At 29.1% G+C, this 27093-nt stretch overlaps 1 long non-coding RNA gene across 1 annotated transcript; it reads left to right on the top strand.

Annotated features, from left to right (window-relative positions):
- On the top strand, nt 1-25875 carry LOC149062389 (uncharacterized). The gene is made up of 4 exons (XR_016189844.1): nt 1-326; nt 14111-14184; nt 23358-23538; nt 25670-25875. It is a non-coding gene; the product is annotated as an uncharacterized LOC149062389 (long non-coding RNA).
- The last annotated feature ends 1218 nt before the right edge of the window (nt 25876-27093 follow it).

The raw sequence follows: 27093 nt of genomic DNA on the forward strand, positions 1-27093 counted from the left end.
TCTCGTCTCTGCGTGCGTGTGTTGCTCGGCTGCTCACACGGTTTATTGGTGTCCACCGGAATAATTAATTAATAAAAAAAAACCCCCCATCGATTGACCGCGCTAAAATAAAAAACGCGCTCTCGCGAGACTCGCATTTATCGTCGTTCTAATTCTGTAAAAATTGTTTTTCTTTTTGTTTAATACATCACCGCGGTGCTTTCCGATTTCGATAGTATTATACTATAAATTCCAATTACTTCGTTTTCATCTATACCACCACGTGTGTGCATGTGTATGTGTGTGTGCATGATCATGATGGGTACTCTACTCTACTCGTCTCGTCGGTAAGTAAACTTTATTTTCATCTTCCGTGACTTCGGCCTTCAAGACCATGGCGTCCAACAAATTTGCCTCCATGTTTCCCTATCTAAAGCCAACTCCTATTCCGATCTGTTTTCACTTTCTATACGTCTTCCTTGATCCTATCTTCCCAGCGTAATCTCGGCCTTCCAAGTGGTCGCTTTCATCGTGGTACATTATCTTGTACTATTTTTATCAATGACCCTGCCAAGAATGACCTGCCCACCACATCAGTCTTTCTTTTGGTGGTATCTTCTTTAATGCTTGGTCTTTGGTACAAATCCTGAAGTTCCTTGTTTTTACGCGTATTCTCCATTCACCTGTATTATAGGTTCGTCTATACATACGGTCCATAAATTTCCCTCGTAATAATTTATTGTACTATTATTTGGCGTTATGCAAATATTATTTTGGCTGGACGTCGAAAAATATGTTTTTTCGTTTGCGTGACTTCGTTCCCTCTTCAAACTGCGCCCGTCATCGAAAAACCATATAGTGACGCACGTCCTTTTCACAGTGAATATTTTATCGGTGTCTGCATAATATTCGTATTATCATCGTTTCAAATCGTTTCAAATACCTTTTCATTCTTTATTGTATGATTATAATATGTATACGACACGCGTGTCGTGTTTTTGTGATTCGATTTCATTGTAAGTACTATTGTGTGTTTCCGCGACTTACCGTAAACTCATTACAAATACGATTATTATAATAAAACGTATAAAGGGTAAAATGGTGGTGTGTCGTGTGAAAGTTCTATCGACTGAACTTGTCCGTGTGTACAATTCAAACATTAAAACGACACGCGCTTTCAAATGAAACTTTTCATATTTGCACGTCAAATATTGACGGAGTAGATAAAAGACGATTTTTTTAGAGTTAAAAAAAGATCGTATCATCAAAATGAAGACTGGCGTAACATTATGTTAGGTGAAAAGCCCAAACCAAGTTGTAACAGTGATAACAAGCGTATATTATACAAAATATAAAACTAAAACACCGTGTTTTCGAAAATTTTAAATTTCCGCACCACCAAAATATATTAAATTATAATTATACGATTAATACGTTTCTGCCATCAAATGCGCATTCGTGTCAGAATAACGACGGGGGTCTCTCGTAAATGTGTAGATATATGTTTCGGTGATGTGTTATTGTGGCGAGGTTATGGCGAATGGCCCCTGGGAATGTGTTATTATTATGAACTCGACTCAAAAACCAATACCTGCGGATATTTTTTACCGTGGACGGTTAAATTATTACTCCCGCACAGAGCTATATATAGACGAATGAAAAATAATATATTATAATTATTATCATTGCGGATGTGAATAATCGTATAAATATACCACACAAAATCTCATTACCACGTGCGCATATTTATTAAAACTGCAGCAACCGATAGATAACGGTATTGGCTCCATATACATTAAATGGGTATACTCCGGCCGGAATTTAAACCGTCAACAATACTCTCTTCATTCAGAACAAAAAATAATTATAAATTATAATTATATTAATGTAATGTGTTCTGCATTCAACACGTCTGGTCGAACGCTCAGCCACGGTTTTAACCCCGCCACGGCCGTCCCCATAGACCCAACGGAAAATAATATATAGGCGTATAATATGCGAGCTCTCGAAATTCGTATTTATTATGACTCCAAGCGTTGTATCACGTCCCCCTGCAGTGCCATTCGATTTTTATCTCATTTGCCCCGAATCCACGATGACACCGTCGACTTATCGGCTATCGGAAGTTTATTAACCGATTTACCAACGAGCGGTTCCGTTTTATTCCGAAATGTGGTATAAACAAATTAGATTTTCGCCCAAATGAGATAACTGAAAATGTCCATTCCGTTTTCACTCTGCAGGCAATACTTAATGATTTTGATATCCTTACGAATTCCGTAAACACTTGTAAAAATATTCACTTAAATACTTTTACTGCTATCAATAATATATTGTAGGTGTTGTCTACAGCTGTACTCATAACTATTATCGTTATTTAACAAGTGAATTATGTTAATTATTAATTGCTAATACTTTATTCCAATTTATCAAATATATGCCAATTTCCCAATAACGTAATTATTATGCTGTGCACTATTGTCACGCTCTATACGCTGGACTAGACACTGAGTAATGGTGAAACGTGATAATATATATTTGATAACAACATAACATTATTTCATTTGAGAAACATTCTTCGAAACATTTCGACCGTCATTTGTAATCGGATACCTACGCTGAGTAAAACACATAAACTGCCAGATGAAAGTTCCGACGACAAATATTGTGATTGTTAATCATCTATAGACAGACAAATCTCTAACGAGATAAATTCATGATTTTTTTCAACTTATTAAACATTAATGTTTACATTATAAATGTAATTATTTAATACATTTTTATAGTACCTACAATATTTTTTCTATTAAACTCGTCATATTATTTATAATTTACATATACATTTATACACTATATAGGATTATTTACCAATTACCAACCATGCTCGTTTATTATTTAATACAGTATATACTATATGTATATTCAAATCGTGATTTTTGAAATTACTCATTTGAATATTTATTTAAAAATATACGATTATTTTGTTTTGAATCATCTGCATTAAAACATAATGTAAAACCCAACCATTCTGTAAATAATTGTACCTATTCATAATTAACGGAAAAATTAAAGTGAGAAATGACTTCAGATATAATCATCATGTTTGGTGAATTACCCTGCATAGCTATTATTTTGCCTTCTATTATAAATCGATAAAAATAATATAGTGTAATATAAATTGACACAGACAAACGTAAATACTATGTTATAATTATTATGTTCTAAAAATAAAATTCATAATATGCAGTACGTAGTTCCAGTAGCCGCTAAAAAAATGTCACACAAATAATTAACCACAGTAACAGCGATTAAAACTATTTACCCCCGTTCGTGTGGTTGAGGGTTAATCCACTTAATCCACTGCAGGTGCCAATACATATGATTAGTATTTTCATCTTAACAGGCAATGAGACATCAATGCATTAGAAGTATAATATGCTGAACAATAATACGTAGTTTAGAATATAATATATCGAACAGGTGCGTTTCGTGAGGTTTTGGTGGTTTGGATATCCTCAAACAATTTTAAAAAAACTATCAAATTTAATAATCGTGTCCGTATGGAAATGGAAAATATTGTTGTAGGTACGTATGCCATGATATCTGTAGAATATATAAATTAATGTTATTATAAATTACTATAGATTGTTAGTAATAATGGTTTAATCCGTAACAATTATCATGGCATTGAGGCACTGATACAACATCCAAGTGATTCTTCCAATAAAGTTTTTTAAGTTTTATAAATAATTTTAATTTCATAGAATTCGTAAGTATGGAAAGGTTTTTGATTGGCTAGATGGAGGAGAGGAGGTTGAATACCTTTTTTTTCATACTTGACTTTAGGGTCCCCCAGTGTTTAGTTGCACCACTGAGCTATCAAGAACATGGATCTCGATATTGCAATAGGGGGTCATCGTGTAATTCGATTTTTTTTTTTAAATTTAATCGAGATTAAACAGAATACAATGCATACATATTAATACTATTAATTGATAATTAGTAGGATGCAGATTTTTATGAAAATACATAATTTTATTGTATATAAATTTCTGAATTTTGATAAAAAATAAATACCATAAAAAAATAAAACGTACTTAGTCATTAACAAAAATGTTCACAAATTTTAAACATCATTAAATACGAGTATTTTATAATTTTATATCAACCCGTTTGCAGACATATAATCAATATTCTGCAAGAAATGTGTTCAATCTGCCGTAAATCGAAACAAAGAACAATCTACTATTTTGTGACTAGTTGCTTTATAGTTCGTTCATTTGCTTTTATAATCAGTAGGTACGTTATTTTTTAAGTGTGGTTAAAATTTTTTAAGTGTAAGTATGTTTAATAAAAACTTCTTGTAAAATATTTCATATTTTTTAATATGTCATATTTTGGCCACAATAAGCACATAAATATTTTCATATTTTCATATTTTGAATTTTTTATTACATAAAAACCAATATACCTACTAATTACTCTTGACAGCAAAATTGAAGGGGTGCCACGCTCGTTTAATTGTAAAAATATCCGTGTGAATGAATTGCGTGTACAAAAAATCAACCATTCATTATAATTATAATGTAAAATATACCTACTTTCTTGAACTCGACTATTTGATGTGTTTTTGAATAGCATATTTATCCTCAAATTAAAACATCAAATCGATGGAAATAAAAATTAAAACCCATTATTATTATTTGAACGTATAATATGACGATAGTACCCACATAAAATATGATATAATACAACAAGGAAAGCCTTCAACTAGGTAATTCAACTTATTATTTAGTGTTTGTTTTATGTAGCCCATTGTAAGTATAGTATATCATAAGAAGAAAAAATCTTCTGATATTTTGTGCTTTAGGGTACCCTATTCAGTTAAGTATACTTATATGTTTTTATCAACCTTCCCAGAAATAAAATTCAGGATATATACGTGCCTATATCTGATATAGTATATCATATGTTATGAGTTGGAAATTCACGTAATATGCAATGTACATTGTACATGTTATTACCAAATATGTAAACTAACGCTTTATCAATTTTATAATTGTTTTTAGTTGATTTATAATTATATTTTCATATGTACCTTTCTACTCTATTAATAAAGTCATGCACCTAAGATTAGGATTTCTTATACATTTTAGACACTGCAAAAATTGACATTAGTCACGAGTTGTGTAAAAGTCATTGTAAAATTATCTTTGAAATAAGTATTTATTTATAAGAAAATCTTATTTCGTCTCATTGACTTTTTCCATTAAGTACAAACAATTTTTAACATTTTTTAAATACAATAATATGTATTAATACGATTAATGCGTGTATAAAATAATTTAAATTATGCATAATATGCTATTATTATACTATTACGTGTAATGTACTAATGTGTGAATATTAGGTATGTATATTAATAATGCGAAATTGTATAACACAATGTCACAATCTGGAAACGTTACAGTATAGAAAATTCATAGCCTCATATGTACCTATAATACTGATAGAATGACCTTCTATGAACATCAGAAAATCGAGTAATCAAAATTGTATACATTTATTTTCAAAATACACACACATTATTCAAAGTGATCTAATAATAATGAATTTATTCAAATTCAAAGTTTTGGATTTTCGAATATACTCAAAGGCCATATTTTAAGATTCTTGAATTTTTTCTACTACTTGAGGAGTGTCCTGTTGTGATACAAGTTTCTGTATCTCAAAAGAGAAAACCGCTTTTTTACTATAGGTTATTTAAAGGATAATTTTTTATGCGCCTAATTGAAATTTCGAATGAGTAATTCCTTAGCTATATTGAAATATTTTTAGCAAGGATAATAGTCTTTAAAAATGGTTTTACAAAAATGTATAATAGACATAAAATAAGATTTAGTGTTTTTATACTTGGGACATTCTTATAAATTATTAATATTGATGGATTAATCTTAACGACTAAAATTGTCAAATCACTATGACATCATAGCTCCCATATCTTATAAACCCATTACCATAGACCTTTTATGCTTAGAAAAAAAGTTATATAACACAAAAACTATTCTTATAAACTTTGATTCTGATATGTCAACATTTCCAGGAAAGTTATCCACTTTATAATTTACAATTGAAAAGTAGAAATTTTTATCCCCAATTAACACTCCTTAGTCCTTATAAGTTATATATAATAATTAAAAAAACATCTCAATAATTTTAAAATATGGTCTTAAGTATACATATTTTAAAATTTAATAAATCAGATTTTAAATACATGCATTATTGAAGAAAAAAGTGGATGAACATGCTTGGTGAACTATTCTGTCTAACTATAGTACAGTTTATATTACGAGTATATATGACAGTGTTAAAATTGATTTGGATCCACTGATAATAGGCACTTGTATTTTTACTGGTGAAAACTTAGACTATCATTATAAATGCGGACACATATTGATTTCGAACCTACTTATCAACATCACAATATTATAAACATGCCTGCAAACACGTATGATAGAAATTCTAACACTAATTTCTAAGCTGTAATTCGTCACAAATGCGAAATACCTATCGACAGTTTGTACAATAAATCAGACTTAATACGTATTTTAATTTTATTTCTAAACTCTATTGTTCAATAGATATATTATGTACGGTAAACCACATAGGTATATATTCAAATAATACAAACAGAGCGTACACATTAGAGAATTAGGTAGATGGATTCAGTGCAAAATCTTTTTTTAATTAGTCATCAGTTAACGAGAAAACTTATGAAGTCCCCTCGATATCTACTGATAAAGTATTTAGTTTTTGCGGAGTTACTTTTTAACCTTGGTTTAATCATATCTAACCAGTAACCACGATCTTACAAGAATACATGCTATGAACATATTAAATACGATACGGTAATATTTTTTATCAATATTAAATAACACAAATGTGGAAGTCCGTATATAAAATTATTTAGAACTATACCAAGCGAAAGATTCTACGAAAAAAGTATATGGCTATATTATAATCGTAAAAGTATTAATATTTCGGAAAATGTATTTTTAGATGGATTCAGTTATTTCAAAACAACGTTTTTATTTGAAAAAAAAATATTATTAATATTTTTATCCTTAATATTTTTTAAGTCTTTAGTTTTCAAATTACATTTGTAGTTTTAATTTCATCTTTGAAATACATATAATTCATAAGCTGCTCGTCGTAAATAAGATTTTTAATTTTTTTATATAAAATATATTTTTTAATGTTTTTTTAGTGACTAGAACCATGTAAAAGTTGTTGAAAAACTTAAAAACTCTTTGAAATTAAGACTTATGATTATGATTTATGATCAAAAAAATCACATGCAGTTATAGACAACAGCTTTGCTGTATAGTAATTGTCAAGTGTACTTCGACTATAAACCATTACCTTCCATATGATTCGGTTTTTAATAATTTTAAAAGGCTCATAGAACAACTTATGTTGAATTATTACTATTTTTAGCATTTTAACAGAGCTTAAAATGTTTCATCAATAATTTAAAAAGCCTAAACAATTTTGCAAATATACCAATACCTGAAAAGATTAAAAATGAGTACAAATATTTTCAAAATTTTTAAATATAGATAATAATAATTTAAAAATTAATGGAATGATTTAAGAAAAACAATATAAAATTGTTCGATAGAGCATTCATTTTTGTTATCAACTATATTAGTATAGAAAAAATCAATAAATTTAAATTGTCTCTAGATAGCTGAACAACTGTTATAATATTTTTAAAATGCTATTATGCATAAAAAATGCTCGTTAATATTTGGTGAATAGTTCAAGTATCTACGGTTATAAATATTTATTATACTTAAGAACAAAATCTATATTATTTCAGTCGAATATTCGTTTTGCTTAAAAATTCCCTTTTTTTCTTATTTGTTTTTTGATTTGTCCGATTATTGAGAAATGTACTGGAAATTTTTAACTGTTTACTCCTCTAAGCGCAGATTTGATTTACTTTCCTGCTAGCAAATATATTGAAGTTGAAGATTAAAATATTTTTGCTGCTCCAAAAGGTGGTGGTAGATACACACAAAAAAAGACAAATGATTGTAAAATCAAAGCATTCAACGCTCCACTCATAAACTAAAAAGAAAGATATTTTATTATCATATAATAAATTATAAGTTACCGTGTTTTCGATTATTTTTAATGTTTTAGCTACAGATAAACTATTCAAACCAATTCTTAAGGACGCATAAATATAACAGCATTTTCAAAAAGATAAATGATATTAACAATTAAATACCTACGTATTTCAGCAATAACAATGTCGACTATATATATATGATATATGTTGATATTTGTTGGTTATATGACGGAGGAATGAGTATGATATTTTGAAGTACCTAGTTCGGTTAGTCTGGTGAGGGAGGGGGTTGAAGCCTAGGGTCATTTTGGTATGATTTATACGAATTCATCCCCTCCATGAGAAAATCATGTGTAAGCCCCTGGGTATACTTATATATTATTTTCATCATACACAAGTATGTACTTATATATATAATATATACATATATCCTGTGCTCGGACGGTACACGATTCCGGTCACCGTCGGTTTTACATCCCGTAATTTCGTGACGTAGAAGTAATTCCAAGATAATGGTTGAAAAGAAGCAATAAAAAAATAATAAAAAGTCCGTGAAAATCTTCTACGCAGAAAATACAACCGTCCGATTCACGAAATCACCATCTAAACGCACTGAAAAGTCGGTGAAAACGGTTTCGTTTATTTATTTTTTACTGCTGCAGAGGTACCTAAATATATATAATATGTGTATTAATATATATATATATATATATTTAGACATTAAACTATGTATAGGTACGCGTGCCAGTTAGTATGGCCATTTCATATAAATAAAACAAAACGTTTTCATTAAAAACAAATACATTCCTTTCTTTGAAAAAAAAATCCAAATATTGACTGTTTTTGTCATTGTGATATGTTTTAATTTCCATCAATGTATCGATATAATATTATACTGACGGCGCTACAGCTCACCAATTGATTTAAAGACGCGTCCTTTGGTCAATGATAAAATAACAAGGTATACAATGGAAATTTAATTAAGATACGCGTACCTGTAGCCCATTATAAGTGTATATATATGTGTAGTTTATCATTAGGTGAAATGAAAGGTACAATGATTATTCACCGGACCCAACGATATTTCATTGCCATAAAACTATGTTATTTTATGTATGTTCGGTCATGGACATTTAAATGTTTATCGTTCATCGTTCATCGTTTAGATTATGATAGGCTATGCATTAATCTAGTATCTCAAAATCAGCACATAACTCGCATTAAAATTAAATTATAATTAAAAGCCTTTGAGATGACCTTGATAATAATCTTGATTGGTTCATTCTCTCTATTTTTAGAAATTATAGAACACAATTTAATATTGTCAGTATAAAATTTGCTATGTTTGTAAGACAGAGTGAATGTGACGTACTCTTAAGTTATCGATTGGTCAAACAGTTCAGATATCGTGATTCGTGATAAATGTATCATTGTTTATAAAGCTCAACGTAAACAAATACAAACCACGCAAAATCTGAAATAATGGTGTTAGTTTTTAAAAAACTAAAAAGTTCTAACAATTTTAAATGCCTATAGCTGAAAATTAGTTTTAATATTTAAAAAATTTAATTATGCATTGAAAATGATAACATTTATGTAACACAGGATAATATTTCAAGATTCTAAGATTTTTTAATAACAACAAAATTACAACATTTATTTGAGAATAAATCGTTATTTTATGTGAAAAAATCTTAAAGTGTTATCATTTTAACTTAAATTCCCCCAATAAAATGTATATACTCGACTTTTAAATTCATACAACAAAAAATTTACTGAAAGTTTTATATTGCATTTTCAAATTTTCATGTTTTAAGTATAAAATCTAAATATGTCTAAATTTTTATGATTACATAAAAATTTGAACTTATAAAGCTTATGATCGAAAAATTGTGATAGTATATATTTTGATGTACCTACCTATTTTAATTTTGGTGAAAACAAATTATAAGTATTGCGTTTACAAATTTTTTTTCACTAATATGTTTATCTTAAAAAACCGTAATACCTACTCCTACATTTTTATTGATTTTTTTCGTTTCGATTATTTAAGAAAAATCAATTAGATCTAATTTGCTACCTACCAGAAACTACTCTGAAAATTGAAGTAAGCATTTTTCTTCTGTAAAACGAAAAAAAAATCTAAACATATTTTTTTTATGTTAGGTTAGGTTAGGTTTGGTTATGCGATACACAATTATTTTTTGATGTATCTACTTAAATATGTTTTTATAACACAATCTTAGCTTAGAATTATGATTTTTTTCATATATGTATATTATTGGAGAATGAATCAAATTAGTAAATTCATTAATTACTATAATAATTAATAACTAACAATAACATAAACTAACATGACGTATTGACTCATTGAACATCAATGGCGTATTCGCTGTTTCCAAGATATAAAAATTTTAAAATTGAATTGACATGTTCAGCATCCTCCCACTCTCAAAGCTTATAATTTAAGCATATAAGTAGGTACCTATAGAAATATAACGATACTGACGTATAACATACAAAATATATCGCTATAGCTTATTAATAAAAAAATCTTTTGGTGTTCCCAATATAAACATACAATTTATAATGGTACGGAATAATATGTTTTTTGAAACCAATTTCCATATTTTTTTTTTTTTTTGAACGCAAGACCTCAAATTTTAATCTAAAAAACTGCGAGGCCCGGGTCTTGTCCAGCCACCTCCTATAAATGTGGCTCTATACATAACATCATAGCATTATAGTATAGTAAATAATGACAAATAGACTGCGCCGATGTATATATGATCATTAATCATAATATAATGACCCTCGGTGTCCTCGGTACGAGAACATCTATATTTTATTACCCAAGTAAAATAATGTTTTTAATTATTATGCATGTACGAATATACGATTACATAACTTAATCATATGCGTTTCTGTTCTGGACTGTTACATTCTGTCAATAGTAAACATAAACGTGGCACATTATATATTGTAGTTATCTACTGGAAAAACGAAAAATTATTTCACATTTATACCTAATATAATACAAAAAGTACAAACTAACGATTTGGATATACCATACAAACAGTGAATACTAGTGCATTATCAAAGCACGTATGGCGTAAAAAATATGAAAATATATTAGTTTTGAGTTAATAATAAGTATACGAGGTTCACTACACTATAATGCTCTGATGTGTGAAATGTTACGAATATAATCGGAGAATAAAATTTAATAATGTAATATTCCCGTTGGGCTTATAATCACCGATGTAATAGGCAGGTAATTAAAATTCGTAGGAATATTAAATAGATACACTCTATGCGCAATACCTATTATACCTGTAATGTAGTAATTTGCACAAGTACATATACGCTATGATCTAGTCATGAAATATAATTATTATGTGTTATATGTTTTACCTACGGCACCTAAGAAATTGATAGCCATGTGATTAAAATTCAACTTCAAAACGTAATATATTATTCTTGTGCCCCGAAATGTTAGTTAGGTCGGTGCCGAATAATCGTGTGACAAGCAGCCATAGCGCTGCCGCGGGCGGTAATCGGTCGACTTTGTCAACATCCGCCTAAATACCAAACCGGGATAGATGATAAATCGTGCAACGAACGCACTCGTTCCCTGTTTTAAAGTTTAATTTCAAATTAAACGTCACTCCACACGTCTGCTAAACAATAATATGTACCTATACATTGTATATGCATCGTAGAAATGTGTGTAATATGTATCGTAGTGCTTTCGCAATCAACTACAGCCTGCAGCAATATTAATATTGCTACAATTTTATGCATAATTCACGTGGACGTAAAACAGGGGTACACAATACACAGTACACATTTAATATAGTTTGACTGGTTTTCGGATTTAAAATATTGTAAATATTTCAATTAATTCGTCTCTTTTCAGTCAGTATGACGTTTTCAAACTAGAATTTGCCAGCCTGATGAAATAATTGACTAATATACCGAGGTACAACAGAACTTCAATTTTATATAAAATATTTACCTAACCAACCTCTTGTTGAGGAGGGCGGTGGTGAACTCCCCCGATTGTATGGTAAAGTCTCCCGATTTTTAAAACTAGTAAACTCTACCGGGTAAATATTATGTTTACCTGAAAGAAATGTGTAAACTCTCCCGAGTTATTTAAAATGTTATTGCTACTCTATGAATTGGCTACACTGCAGAGATTGTGATTATAATTTTTATTATGAATTGTATTACCGTATTTAATCTGTGTTTATCTTGTGTTAACCTGTATTTGTCATTTAAATATTTAATTACCGTTAGAGTATTTTTAATTTAAATATTTAAAACGATATCGACTATAATGGCTCAACCAATTCTAACTGTGTAAAACGAATAATACCCTATGCTCCCCAGCTAGCTTAGTAGTACTGAAGTAGACCTGGGAGTGTTTACATGTTCTCTTCAAGTAGTACTGAACTAGACCCGGGAGAGTTTACATGTTCCCGTCAGGTAGTATTGGACTAAACCCGGAAGAGTTTACCATCGGGAGAGTTTACAATCGCCCGTTGAGGAGATATATCAATTGCATGAAAAGGTCGTTTTATGCACAATTGAAAATCTGTCCCCCCTCAATATATCCAAATCAAAATACATTAGGCATTCAACCTAACCTAACCGCAATACCACTTCTGCCTTAAAACATGGATGGTAAAATAAAAAGTGACGGCACGCGGTTACAGTAATAATATAAAAATAAATACATAATATGATAGATGAAACAATATTGTAAATATTTTTGATGGTACCTAATGATATTACAAAAAATTATCTTGTCTGAAATTATTCAAGTCGGTAATATTTTCCCCTTTCTACCAGGTGTTCTATACTTTGAGACCAAGTGGTACATTTTTAAATGCCGCAAACAGTCATAACGGCAATAGATCAATATCACTTGATGACTATATATCATGTTCATCATTACTTTAGTATCTTATTAATATATGATAAGGTTTTCACTTTTTATATTATAAAAACTAAAATTTCACGTATTCTACACGCAGTTGGTAAACAGGAGTCTGTAGCCAACTCAAAGAATTTATCACATTTTTATTTATAGATAGGTATACTATAATACGTGTTATTGTGTAAATATAATTTAAGACGTAATATTTTGTTAAAAACAGTAAATTATAATTTATAAAGTATTAAAACAGATCCCGCATTCCTGCCCTTCCTATATACTTAGAATTCGTACGATTTCTAAAATACTAAAACATAACTTCATATCAGGTACATTACTTGTTTCGATAGCGAAGGAATGTGTAAAGATTTGCGTGACTCACGACAGTCAGAAGATTAGTCATAGCCAGGGGTGGATTTTAGGAAAAAAAGCCCAAGTGGCATATATTATAAACATAGCGTAAGGTGATCAAATATATTGGTGGGAGGGGCTGGAAAAACAATTAATAAAGCAAGTTATGAGTATTTCAAAATTGTAAATTGTTTGTATAGGTATCTTAAAATACTCATAACTCGTCTTAAAATTAAAATATAATTAAAAGTCTATATGAGAAGCCCTCGATAATAATGTTACCTTTAATTTAATATGTCAACTCACTCTAAATTTTAAACCAACGTGATCTGCTGAGCGTAAAATTTGCCATGTCATGCACTTGTAAGACGGAGACAACACATGCGCGTCCTCTTAATAAATATTATCACCCAGGTTAGATGCTTAATTAATTTCGTTGTTTAACCCGAAAGTTCAAGATGACAACAGCAACAGTAATAATAATAATAAATATTTGTTCACAAAGCTGCTGTAGTGCGCTGCAGCTTTAGTGAATAATTGTCGTACGTGAATAGGTATAATGCTTGTCGCCATGGACAAAAAACCGCAGCGTATGACTACCATTAGTAGGAATATAATTTAATAATACACGTGTGCTAATAATTATTATTACAATAACTATTAACTATTATTTTAAATCATGTAATATTTTCATTGTGTAGGTACGTGACATTTCCGGGACTCATTATCGCGTGTGTCTGTGCCAGAGGAAACGCACCGAGTTATGCGGTCTTAAGTATGTAGAGATAATAATATAATAATAGATACAATAAACGAATAAACATGTAAAATAATATTTTTGGATATCAAAGCGAATAATGAACGATATAGATTCGAGTTCGGCTTGATTTTGTGTCTTCCAATCTTTATTGGATACTCGAAATTTCGGTGTCCGCGCGGGACAGTTCGTCTGCAAAAGCGACTATTCGTCAAAAAGACGATATAAATCGTAAAACACTATATTGGTCAAATTCACAGTTCATTAAAAATATAACTATTCAAACAGCACTTATTTTTTGCTTGTTTTGAAATTTCACGTTTAGTGTCACATTCAATAGATAAAAATTAAAAACGGTTCCCTTATCATCCAATTATTTAAATACCTCTATAGGTAAGTGGCACGTCGTCACGGTCGTGTTATGTACCTACCGGCTACCTATGACCGTTTTGATGATATGAATTTAAAAATATTTGTATTTTCTTTAAATAAGTACCTCGAGATACAATTAATGTTTATTTTGATGACTTAATTGGATATAATTTAATGTTAATACCACTAGTAAAAATCTTATTAGTTATTCAAAGTAGGTAGGTACACGGAATATTATTATTATTGATGAAAAGTACTTTGACAAAAATTGATATTAACGAATTGGTTTTGACGAACCATTTTCGTATGAAATCTTTTTGACCAATAAATTACCTAATCCCTTGAACCCTCATATATATTTAGATACGACTCCTTCCCGCGTGTGAATCTAAGCGGTAAAGCACGATTGAGCAAACCTTAACCTAACCTTTTTAGCAACGCGATTGAGCATAGAATATTTTATGTGATGTTGCCATAGGATTCACAACATTTTGAAATTTATTATTTTCACTTGTTATTACACCAATTATTATGATATCTGACGCGAACCGTGAGCCGAGCTCCTCGGCTTTATCGACAATGTTATCGATTAATAAATTATAGTTCCGGAGCAAAACGACGTTTTAGACATTTAGCATCGGGGGAAAATATAAGATAATTAAGATACAATTCCAAAATTATCAAAGAAATAATATCAGTGTTCGATCACCGAATATAGTCGTGTATAGTGCGTTTCGTATAAGTGCTTTTATAGTTTCTATTTTTTTTTTAATATGGATATAAGTGATATAACAATTATTTTATCAGAAAGAGGCAAAGAATTGGCCTTAGTGAATTTATACAAATATAAATTAATTGGAGAGCGCATAAAAGATAATCTTTTAAGATGGAGGTGTACGAATAATAAATGTTCAGCAATAATGTTCTCAGGTTTAGATAAACGTAAAGTGATTGAAACTGCTGGACAACATATAAACACGATCAAAATTCTATTGAAAAAATAGAAACACAAGTTTTGAGAGAAAATTGCAAGAAAAAAGCTGAAGAATCAATTTTCACATAGCCACTTAAAATTATTCGCACCGAACTTATTTAAATAAATAATATTATTAACCTATAATACAGTTCAAAATTGAAAATGGCAACGTTGCAGAGTTTTTTGTGCTCAATCGTGTTGGTCTTCTTTTGTATTTCAGTTTCCTTTGATACGCCGACAATATAATGCTCAATCGTGTTGCGAAAAAGGTGTTTTATGCTCAATCGTGTCGCAGCCAATCTAAGTTAATGCATTTATTAGATACTCGTTATAGTTACTTATAATGCGTATTTAAATAGTTAAATGCTCAATAATAAGTAATTTAAAATTGACGTGCCCATCTACGTTTCTTGTTTTTGTTTTTTGTATAAAAAAACTTTTATATGTGAGGAAATGGTCCGCGTATCACCTATGTGGCAAGTTTAAGCACCTGGTCGAGTATAAGATGCTTAATTGTTTAAGTATAAGTGTAGGTATAGATAATATTATATGAATAGTAAATAATAATCTGAAAGTGGTATGAAATGAAATTGTTGTATTGCTGTACATATTATATATTTGCTATTTTTATTTCATCGCATTCACCGCACACCAAAAAAATGGACAAATGAGCACCGCTCTGATGATGAACAGTAGGTGTCAAATGGGAAACTGTAATAGATGTGTTAAATCCATACCCATGTTGACAATGCTCACTAATGGCATCCAACTGATTGAACACCAAAAGATACATACCGGTGATAAACCGTCAGCCTGTGTCAAATCGTTCAGCCAAAGCAACAATCGTCGGACGCATATGGTTTAGAAATCGTGCTGCCCGAGGGTGATGTATGTGACATGTCGTCCAGTGGGAACAGCAATTTGATAAAACATCTAATACGGCTGAAAAACCGTTTCCCCGTAAAGTGTGCAATAATAAGTCACTCAGTCAATGTGGCAGTTTGATGAAACACTTACAGACGCATATTATAGCCAAGATTCCACAAAACACAGTTCAGTGATTACAATTTTTATAAATTGTTTGTAATGTGAACGTCTTTTGGCATGGAGTTATAGGGAGTAAAACCATCGGTAGTGATAAAACTGTGAGCATTAGTGTCGCCAATTTTTTTTAAAATCAGATAACCGTATAACCTTCAAAATTACCGTTTTTTGAGCGCTCAACTTTAAATACAAAAAAATTGTTTTTTTTTAGACTATTGAACACTCGTATCAACTAATATTTACCCACATGACAACGATGTTTTATTTTTAAATAATATTGATTACGAAGTAATTTTTTTTTTTTATCGATATTTATACTTAGTAATTATTATATGCTACTTTTTATTACGAAATTCAGCTCCTAAATATTAGCGCCCACACACTACACACATATTTTGTTTTTGCTCAAGGAAATTGAATACTTCTTATTTATTTTATGTATCAATATATTAGGTTGCCATTGCCAAATGATTATAGAATATAAAATAGTTATTGCGATTGGATATAATTTATTTTCCATGGGAATACTTGTTATAAATGTAGGTGGATGAGGATTTATTTGGAAAAACCTGAATTTTCGCGATCAATAATGATGGTTTGCCATCTCTAGAGTAGATGGATATAGCATATCTGATATAGGTATTGCGTGCATTTATGACGTGGTCAGGTTGCCACCTTAGTGACTGAGTTGCACTTAAATGGACATTTTACTTGAGTCTTGAGGTGACTGACTTTCTGTACACACAATCACGATTTTCGACTTGACACTTTTTACATACAATAAAGCACCAAATTTGCAACGTCACAAAGCTGGACGCGGATCGTCTAGTCGGTTAACGACTTACACTCGTAATGACTAACTCGCAGCCTGAAACTCAAACTCGGCTTTCAGCTTTACACTTTTTTACATGATATGAAAAATGAAGAGTATGATGAAGGGCGTGAAGCCATGCACGCAGTGTAAATCTATATATGTAAAATAAAAGTTTTAAAATTTGCATACTTAAAATAAATTCTCCTTAAAAAACAACTATTAGCGAAACCGATAATTTAGCTAAATATATATTAGAATGATAGGTACACTAAAGGGGCGTTATTAAGGGGGACATCCTCTCAGAGCTTTTATATTTTTATAATATGTGTATTCGCTACTACCACTCACCACTGTATATTTTAAAATGTAGTATTGTGTGTAAAAGAAATGACATCGTGATTTATGAATTACGTTATACTTATTTTGATTGATAATTATAATTTATTTCATTTCATTTTAATGAAATAATAGTTTTGAAGTTTTGATAAATTTCGTCAACATTTAAACCTAACCCTTGTTGTAAGACATTTTGTGGAAACAGATTTTAAATATTTTTTATTTTCGTAGGAACAACTTACAATAAAATAAAGTGTTCAAATTTTAAACTAAAAAAAAAAACATGTTATCATAATAAATCATAAAAAAAAAAAAAATAAAACATATTTTAAAATGTCTAACAGAAACAATGTATAATACAATTGACATTTCAATTAATTCAGCTTTTCTTTTTCATTTATATTGCCTTTTGTCTTTTAAACATTATACATAATCATATTATATTATCCTGACAAAAGGTCGTGTTTGCAGTAAACTATATTATAATACATAGAGTCTATGTCATAGACATTTGCATGCGAGTACACGAATACATATTACACATGATGTAGGTTACAATCGTTTCAATTATACAGCCCTTTGCGTTTCGAACATTTCGAAATAAACTTTTATGTTAGATCGTGTGTTCTATGTTTCGTAATTACATATTATTTGGGGTCACCTTACCAACGAAATTATTCATGATATCCTGCTAGTCCGTTCGCAACCGAAATTATTGCATGAGATCTATCTCCTCTGGCCCCTACTATCGATTTATACTGCTAGCCCCTTCAATTAATATCTCCTAATAACTATACTTTTTATGTATTTAAAACAAAAATTCATCCCCACCGATAATATTATACATTCTATTTGCAGGACTTTGCGAACATACCTTGGGAGGGGTATGAAAGGTGACCGGACGCTAAAAACCATCCATATAATTTCCATGTAGTGTAGCTTAAAATTAACTATCTACTTTATATTGAATTTATAATAGACATATGTATAACGTAAATTTTTTTTTATTTCTGAGACTAGTTCAAAAACGGGGGCCATATTTCTCGTTTTTAACAATAAACTCTACTTAGATATTTTAAACTAACGATTATTAATAAATTACTAAATACGTCGTAAATGAATATACGCATAGAAGATATAGTGTCGGATTCTGATCATCTATTCTATTCATTAGATTTATATCATATAGGTATCAATATAAATATTACAATATAATTTAGAGTGTATCTAAGTTGTACATCGTAGGAGTACAGGGTCCTTCTTAAATGTTTTGATGAATCTAAATATTTAAAAATATTATGAGCATTTAACTTTTGTTATGTACACTTATAAAATTTGAACAGTTTGAAAAAATTGTATTATTAAAGGAGAAAACAAAGTAAGTATATAAATATGGATTCACCATGAGACGATTCACGCCTTGTTTAATTTTACAAGCCAATAACATACCTATATGCTCAAAAAGTATACGAACAATTAAATATGAATATTATACCATGTTTATATTTTCTAATTTAAAATAAACGTAAATTCGTAATACATATAATACTGTAAATTCTTGTGAATTCTCGATCACTAGGCAAAGCTTTACTAGTCAGTGTTAGGATTTATTGTCTATACTCAATAAAAAATGAAAATTATAATCTTATTCGGTATTTTACTGAATAAATGTGTACACCCTAGGGTTTTTATAAAAACTAATTAATACATGACAAGTAAAACCTACAATTTAAAAAAATTACTATTATATGTAATTAAAAATAACTATTTATAGTATTATATCAATATTTTATACAAAACAATGTATTAAAAATATATATTATTACTAATAATTATTAACTATTATTATTAATTAGTAAAAGTTGATTGATATACACAGCTCAAGGGTCGATTAAACAAACTAATCAAGACATTGTCGTTTAAATGGCTTATGGCTATCTGTAGGTAATTTGTTTTAATAATATAAGTATAATACATATTATAAAAGGTGTAACACGGATAGAACTGACTTTTGAAATAAATTTTATTCAAATTAATTAGTTTTCATTATTTTTGTTCATAAAGTGACTCTAGTGCTACATGTATAATACATTTTTTGATGTTTACTTGAAAATAAAAAATTCTTTTAGATAAATTAAAAATAGCCAATTTGTGAATCTGATTATTAGAACAATTTTGATGGTTAAAAGATTTATCTAAATCAAATAGATTATTTTTTTAATTCAATATTTTTTTTGGTTAAATTAATTTGAAACGTCATAATTTTTTTAAAAATATGATTTTTGAGAATTTGCTGACATAAGTATATTTCTTAAATTATTTTTACTTATCATATACCTAATATTAAAAAAATTTGTCATACGTTGAATTCACATAATTTTTTTTTTTTGGTCAAGTGTTTATGTTACACCCTGTATATATATATATATAATTTTTCTACAGTGTTATTACTATATTTTTCGTATATCAATCAGTTATTCTACATCCTAAAATGTACACAATGTCAAAACAAGCCCAAATAAAATCGTGAATTTCAGTGTTGTAACTGCATCTTAAAATGTTTAAATTTAAATTCCTTAGTAGATCAAAAACTAGTATTGTTATCATTTTTTTTTAAGAAAAAAATATTAATTAATAAAACGGATAATCCTCAACCAACTTGAAATTAACTAGGTATTGAACTTACTTCAAAATAGGTACATATTTTACATTTGTCAATTTAATAATATAAACATGTAAATATTTCTAAACACATCAGAAAAATAATATTTTTTGAATGATGATCAACAAAATATTTTTAAAAATTCAACGTAACTCATTACAGCTATAGTTAGGTGTGTGAAAGGTAAATTGTCTTCCACTAATATAGATAAATTATGATTTTTAGTATCTTGAACCATATTACTGGGTAATACTTATTTATATATTTAAAAAAAAAGTTAATAATAAGTTAATTCAACACTACTGCAATTTGCATCAAATTAACAAATATAGTAAACTTAGATAATCACATTTTATTTAAATTTTTTATGAATTTATAATAGTTATATGCAAACAGCTTATAAAAATGGTAGTTGGTAAAAATAGTGATGTGCAAACTTCCTACTCCATACGATTAAAACAATTTTTTAAGAATCGATTGATGCTAAAATTGTTTATTTATACGTGAATATCCATTGTTGATAAATATTATGCTTAAAATCATCATAAAAAATGAATTTGATTTTCTAAGAAACTTTTCCTTTTGCTAAAGGCAGTTTAACTTACAAACTTGTATTAAATAACATTTATAAAAATATATTTTTTTATGAATTTTTAATAATATTACAAAATAATTTGCAAATGTTCGCGATAATGACTATTTTAGTCCAAATTCTAATTCACTATTTTTGATACATTTTTAATTATAGGTATATGATTATATTAACAACATATGAGGAACGTTGTATTAAATTTACAACATTTTTGACCTAGCCAAAAGTTGTATTATACGAATGGACCTACTCAAACAGTCAAATTATTAAAAAACTTTTAGTTACTATTGTACCTACGTCCTACCTATATAATTTGATAATAATTTCAGTAGAAGTAAAAAAAATAAAATAATAAGTACCGATTTGACCATAGGTGGGTGATGATAGCACTGGTAGGTATAAAAAGTTTTTAGGATTCATCCCAAAACATCGCTCTACAAAAAACTGTTCCTGAGCATAAAGGGCTACTATTGAATTGGCTCCCAATTTTGGGTAAATATAAATTCGATCCTTGAATTGGCTCCTGAAAAATGTATATTTAAATTGGCTACTTAAATTGTTAAATATTATTTTTTAACCAGGGATTCTCATATTATAGGCGTTTACTTTTACGATGTAAAATCCAAATATATTCAACTTTTTATGTATATTATATAGTACTCAATCTGATACAAAAATTATTATAAGTATAGACCCCGAAAAATAGTCTAATATAATATTTTTGTTTAACTTATTGATTTTTATGTATAAATTTTATAATGACGCACTTTGCTAAAATACTGTCTGTTTTTTTAATTTTTTAATTTATATAATATACATAAATTTTATAATGACGCACTTCGGTAAAATATTTTCTGTTTTTAAATTTTTTATAAATAATTTTGTGTAACGATATAAAATATATGAATTATGAATTATGCGTACTTTAAATTATTAACATATTGGCAATCAATACATTTTTGAAAAAAAAAAACGGTAGGGAGCCAATGCAAAGGTATTTAGTAAGGGTAAAATATTGACTACCTGTATTGGGGAGCCAATTCAATTGCTCTGGCGTAAAGAATTATTGTATTTATTTATTTTAATTGCATATTATGTTTATTCAAATTATATTGTCATTTCAGATTAGGTAATTGTATTTCTTTTACATTCATAACCTCATAACCAATTAAGTATATATTATTTCATCGTCTCAGAATGAAAAGACGTTCTAAATCGAAGTTTTGATAAATGGTTTTTTTGCATATATTATTTGGTTAATGTTGATTGGCAACCAAATACAGGAAATCAATATTTTATCCTTAATAAGTACCTTTGAATTGGCTCCCAAAAACTTACTATTGAATATGCTCCCTACTATTTTTTTTCAAAAATATATTGGTCACCAAAATGTTGTTAATATTTTAAAGTTAAATTGACATTATGTCCTAGAGTAGTATAGCACATTTTTATAAGAGTTGATAATAAATGTAATGTAGAATAATATTATAATAGTAATTTATTAAATTTAAATTTTATTTTTACGGATGTTATTGAGTATTATTGAAGTTCATTATGTAATTTTATGTAATTATGTAATAAACATGTATAGGTATAAATATAATAATATAGGTAATAAGTAGAAATTAAGCAAAAATATAAAAAATTAATGTAAATTAAATATGTAAGCTTATGTAACGTCGGCTAATAACCGTGCAGTTGATGCCTCAAACAATTGATAAAAAAATAATATAGGTATGTCCTGCGCTATACTATATAGTTGAGTGCAAATTTCCAGGCTATATTATTAACTCGATCAATAATCGTGGGAAAAACCAAATTCGGGTAAAGTTGTGTTCCTTGGAACATTCTTGATACACTTCATCAAATTTTGGTAACTTAGTATTCCATTTCTAACTTACAAAAACTTTCCCCAGAACAATTACGTTGAGACCTTTTCATTCTGAAATATATATTATTAACGAAATAGTATAGTAAATATTGCCATTTGTTGAAAATAAACTTATATTTAGCCTTATATCATAAATTTCCATGACAATGTATATGGAATATAGTGACTTGTTAGCTATCACCGAACTCGTCAGTTATACTGACATTATCCGTGTTGTATATTATATTGTGATAATCAACGTGGTCGTTGGTGGGGGAAGAGTGGGGTTTCATACAATAATAGGTATTTACACTCGATTTTATAGAGTTCTGTTTTTATCAAAACGTTCTATGCTGGGCAGGTATATAATAAATAATTTTTTTTAGAAGGCAGTGCCATGTCGATTGCACGGTCTGGTGTTAATATTTTTGTGTACGCTGCTGCACAGCTAACATATTATATGTATTATATTATATAACATTCCCATTTACTCGGTTCTAAACAGTAGTTGTTTCTCTTTTTCAGGCCATTATACTGTTAACTGTTGACTGCTGCACGCACATTCAGGCATGCATTGCCAAACTGCAACGATTGTGCACTAGCCATAAGTGCACAACACTCCGTCCACACAGGGCACACGGAAAAACGGGACCGCTGCGTTTGCTCGGCGATCTGAATCTATTGGATCCCAAACTCTCAAAGCCGGGTGAGTGACAATAGATTACCTCTCCTCCTTTCAGGTTATAACGTATATTTTGATCTCATTATGTTCCTTCGGAAACCGGCGACTAAACATTTTTTTTTTTGTTTTTCAAAAATTCGTAATGAAATTACTTTGCCGCAATCTTCGGTCGATTTTTCAACTGACGGACTCCGGGCATTACTTTTCAGTAAATCCGATTTTAAAGCGAAAAAAATTCACGAATGTATGTTTTAAGCATCCATTAATTACCTACAGTAAGTGTTTAATGTGACTAATTAATTCAATTGATTCCCTCTATGAGCGATCCGTGGGCCGTATATAGAGCCACATGGATTATTTTTCATTACCACTTATGAAAATGTAACTCACGTAGGTGTAGTTAAAAAAAAAAAACAACTTACTCTCTAACATTGAAGTAGGTATAATATATACTTTTCTACTTCAGGTACTTGGAATTGATTGGCTAATTCGTATCCCTATAAACTATAGATTGTGCCTACTAGTGGTTTTTTACAACACTAAAATCTGTGATGGTCAATCAACATCTGCATTTTATACACAGTATACATAGTCACTTATTATAACTAATAACTATACAGTATACATACTCGTAATTTAGTATTAGTGATTTAGATACAGTGATTTTAATTACTAATCACTGCTATAAATTAGTATTAACTTGTTTCAATGCGTTGTCAATAGACCCCTACTTGTTTGTTACACACATCAATAAATAATTGTAAACATTCTTAAAAGGGTCATTCAAACGCGTTTACTATTATAAAAACAAAATTAAACAAACAAACACCTATTATTACGATGATGGCAATCCACCATTGAGATTTTTTTTATCATAATTACAAATAATAAATGTTTGTGTTTCGTATACAGTCATAAATCATAATATTATACGACTAGATTTACATCGAATATACCAAAGTAAAGCCAAACGACAAAATAAATTTAATATCACTAAACGTCGGGCAATGTGAACGATATAATATACAACTAGAATCGATTGAGTAAGATTATAGAAGTACCTCGGTACAGACACTAACTTATTTCGGTACAAATTACCATTCCCCCAATATATTTATTTACCATTAGATATACCGTAAAAATTGATTCAGGCCAGTTAAACAAGACGTATCGACTACCGACACACCGTAGCGTTCGGTTCTGCAATATATTTGAATATTTTTTTTTTAAATATATAGGTACCGCGGGTATACAAACAAAATCCGCGAAAGATTGACTTTAATTTTATATTTTGTAAATAACTACTTTTCTCTTGACAATACTGATAGTGCATATAATTATTTAATATATTAATACCTACACGATAATATTCGCGTACGTGACCTTTATTTAAGTACCTGCTTTATAGGTAACGTAATAATATATTACTGGATCCCTTTAAAACACATTACATTATACGTTACTTACACAATTAATTTCAGTCAAAAATTGGGTTTATTTTATTGAACCGTTTATAGTGTTGCGAGTCAAACAGCATAATTTAAAATCTCAAGTCCCACATAATCAAGATGGGCGCATGTAAATTAATTCCACCGGTACGTTTATTTTACCTGAAAAAAAAAATGTAAACTCCACCGGTGTGTATTTTCATAGCAGCGTCAAGTCAATTTTTCCAATTTTTTTTTTTCAATTAAGTAATAAATATATTTTAATAATAAATTCCAAATTAAAATAACAAATTGTTTAACAAAATAATTATAAGTGGCATTTTTAAAGTCATTTTTTGAGGACATTTTTGGCTAATTTTTAGAGCATTTTTGTATGGTTTTGAGTACATTTAAATCCGGGCCCTAATTATAATATATCTATTGTATTTAAATACAATAATTATAAAAAAAAAAAAATCAAATAGAAATAATAGAAAAATATATTATTATTAACATTACGTAAGTATAGTACCTACGTACCTACCTACATAATTTATGTATAGATTTATTATTTATATATATTATATTCAGATACCTACTTATTACTTATATCTTTTTTTACGCAATATCAAAATAAATAATATAATAGGAATTGAATATGGAATCTAATGGAGCTTTTGTAAAGAGATGTATATTTGGATTTTTATATAGAATTTCCGTGCTTACAGGTCAAAAATACGTATCGGTGGAATTTACATGCTATAAATCCAACCCTAAAATCGACTACCTGTAAATCGGTGGAGCTTACAATCGCCCATCAAGATATATGAACAATGGAAATCATTTCGTCGGACATTTTTAATTTGTCATTTTCCAAATCGTTTTAACAAGGGCAGTCAATAAAATTCAAAATATATTCACTATAAGTCAAAAATAGTTAGTTTAATAAAATATTACCTTTTCAACAATTTATTAGATATATCTACCAAGGTATAATATACTCATTTCGTTATTATTTGATACCTACCTAATAATACAATATTATCTACAACATATACGTGGGAACGCCGGCGACACGCATTCGATGATAATATTTTGTTATAAATTCCGTGACATTTGCATAAATTAAATTAAATTCGTGTTTTTTTTAAACAATATTTTATTTTTATTTTTCGAATGATATTCTATGCGACTATTATGCATATAAGAAATTCATAATACATTTAGATTTAAGATTCAAAAAATCAATAAGAGTTTTTCATCTTCAGAGAGCTAGCGCGTGCAAGGATAATAAAGATGGAAAATAATACTTTAAATTATAATAAATATAATATTAAGCAAATATGATAAATATAACAAATTATAAGTGGCGTGGCGCGTTGGCTGCTACCAATCGCGGAATGCGACTGGGAGTAAGTAACGGCCACAGCTACTAGCTCCCGGATGGGTGACCACCCGGGTTTATAGTAGTTAAAAACCTTGCCACACATACACGCATTTGCTACCTACCGTAACAACCGTGAGGACAACCTACCGTAGGCACCAAAACCTTATCTCTAACACAGTTCATAATCCCAACAGCTATAATGGCCTGAGTCGCCGGACTTAAGATCAATAAAAAAAAAAATATATATATATATATACACATATATAAACCTAAATATCACAACAAAGTCTAAAAATTAATTTTCGTATTAAAGCACCCATAAATTGCATAATACCTTAGTATCGTACACTAGTGTCAAGTCGATAGTCATCGACACAAAACCGAGTAAATGCGTGACATTACGATAAGAACTCATAAAATGTGTTGCTGATTATCGTCAATAAATGGACGCAAATAAAAAATAACAGATAAATTATTTTATTTTTCATATCTTAAACACGAACTACCAAATTACACACGATTATTAATTTTTTTGTTTTTAAACCGAAATTCCTGTGTTATCACTCTTACTTATTTACGTACCCATATGCATGTATATGATCACAATCGTATCCATTGTTTTGTTGGTTATGTCCACGTGGCTAAACAAGTAGGTATTTACTAGAAAATAATACACTCGAACGTAAACTGCCAGTGGTTCTCAATTTAAGAATAAAAATGCACTTTCAAAATATTCCGGTGACCCATTTGATGTAACATTTTTTT

Source organism: Diuraphis noxia, unplaced genomic scaffold, assembly GCF_037042655.1.
Source record: "Diuraphis noxia isolate RWA-SAM2 unplaced genomic scaffold, SU_Dnox_SAM2 contig0001, whole genome shotgun sequence".
Taxonomy (NCBI): domain Eukaryota; kingdom Metazoa; phylum Arthropoda; class Insecta; order Hemiptera; family Aphididae; genus Diuraphis; species Diuraphis noxia.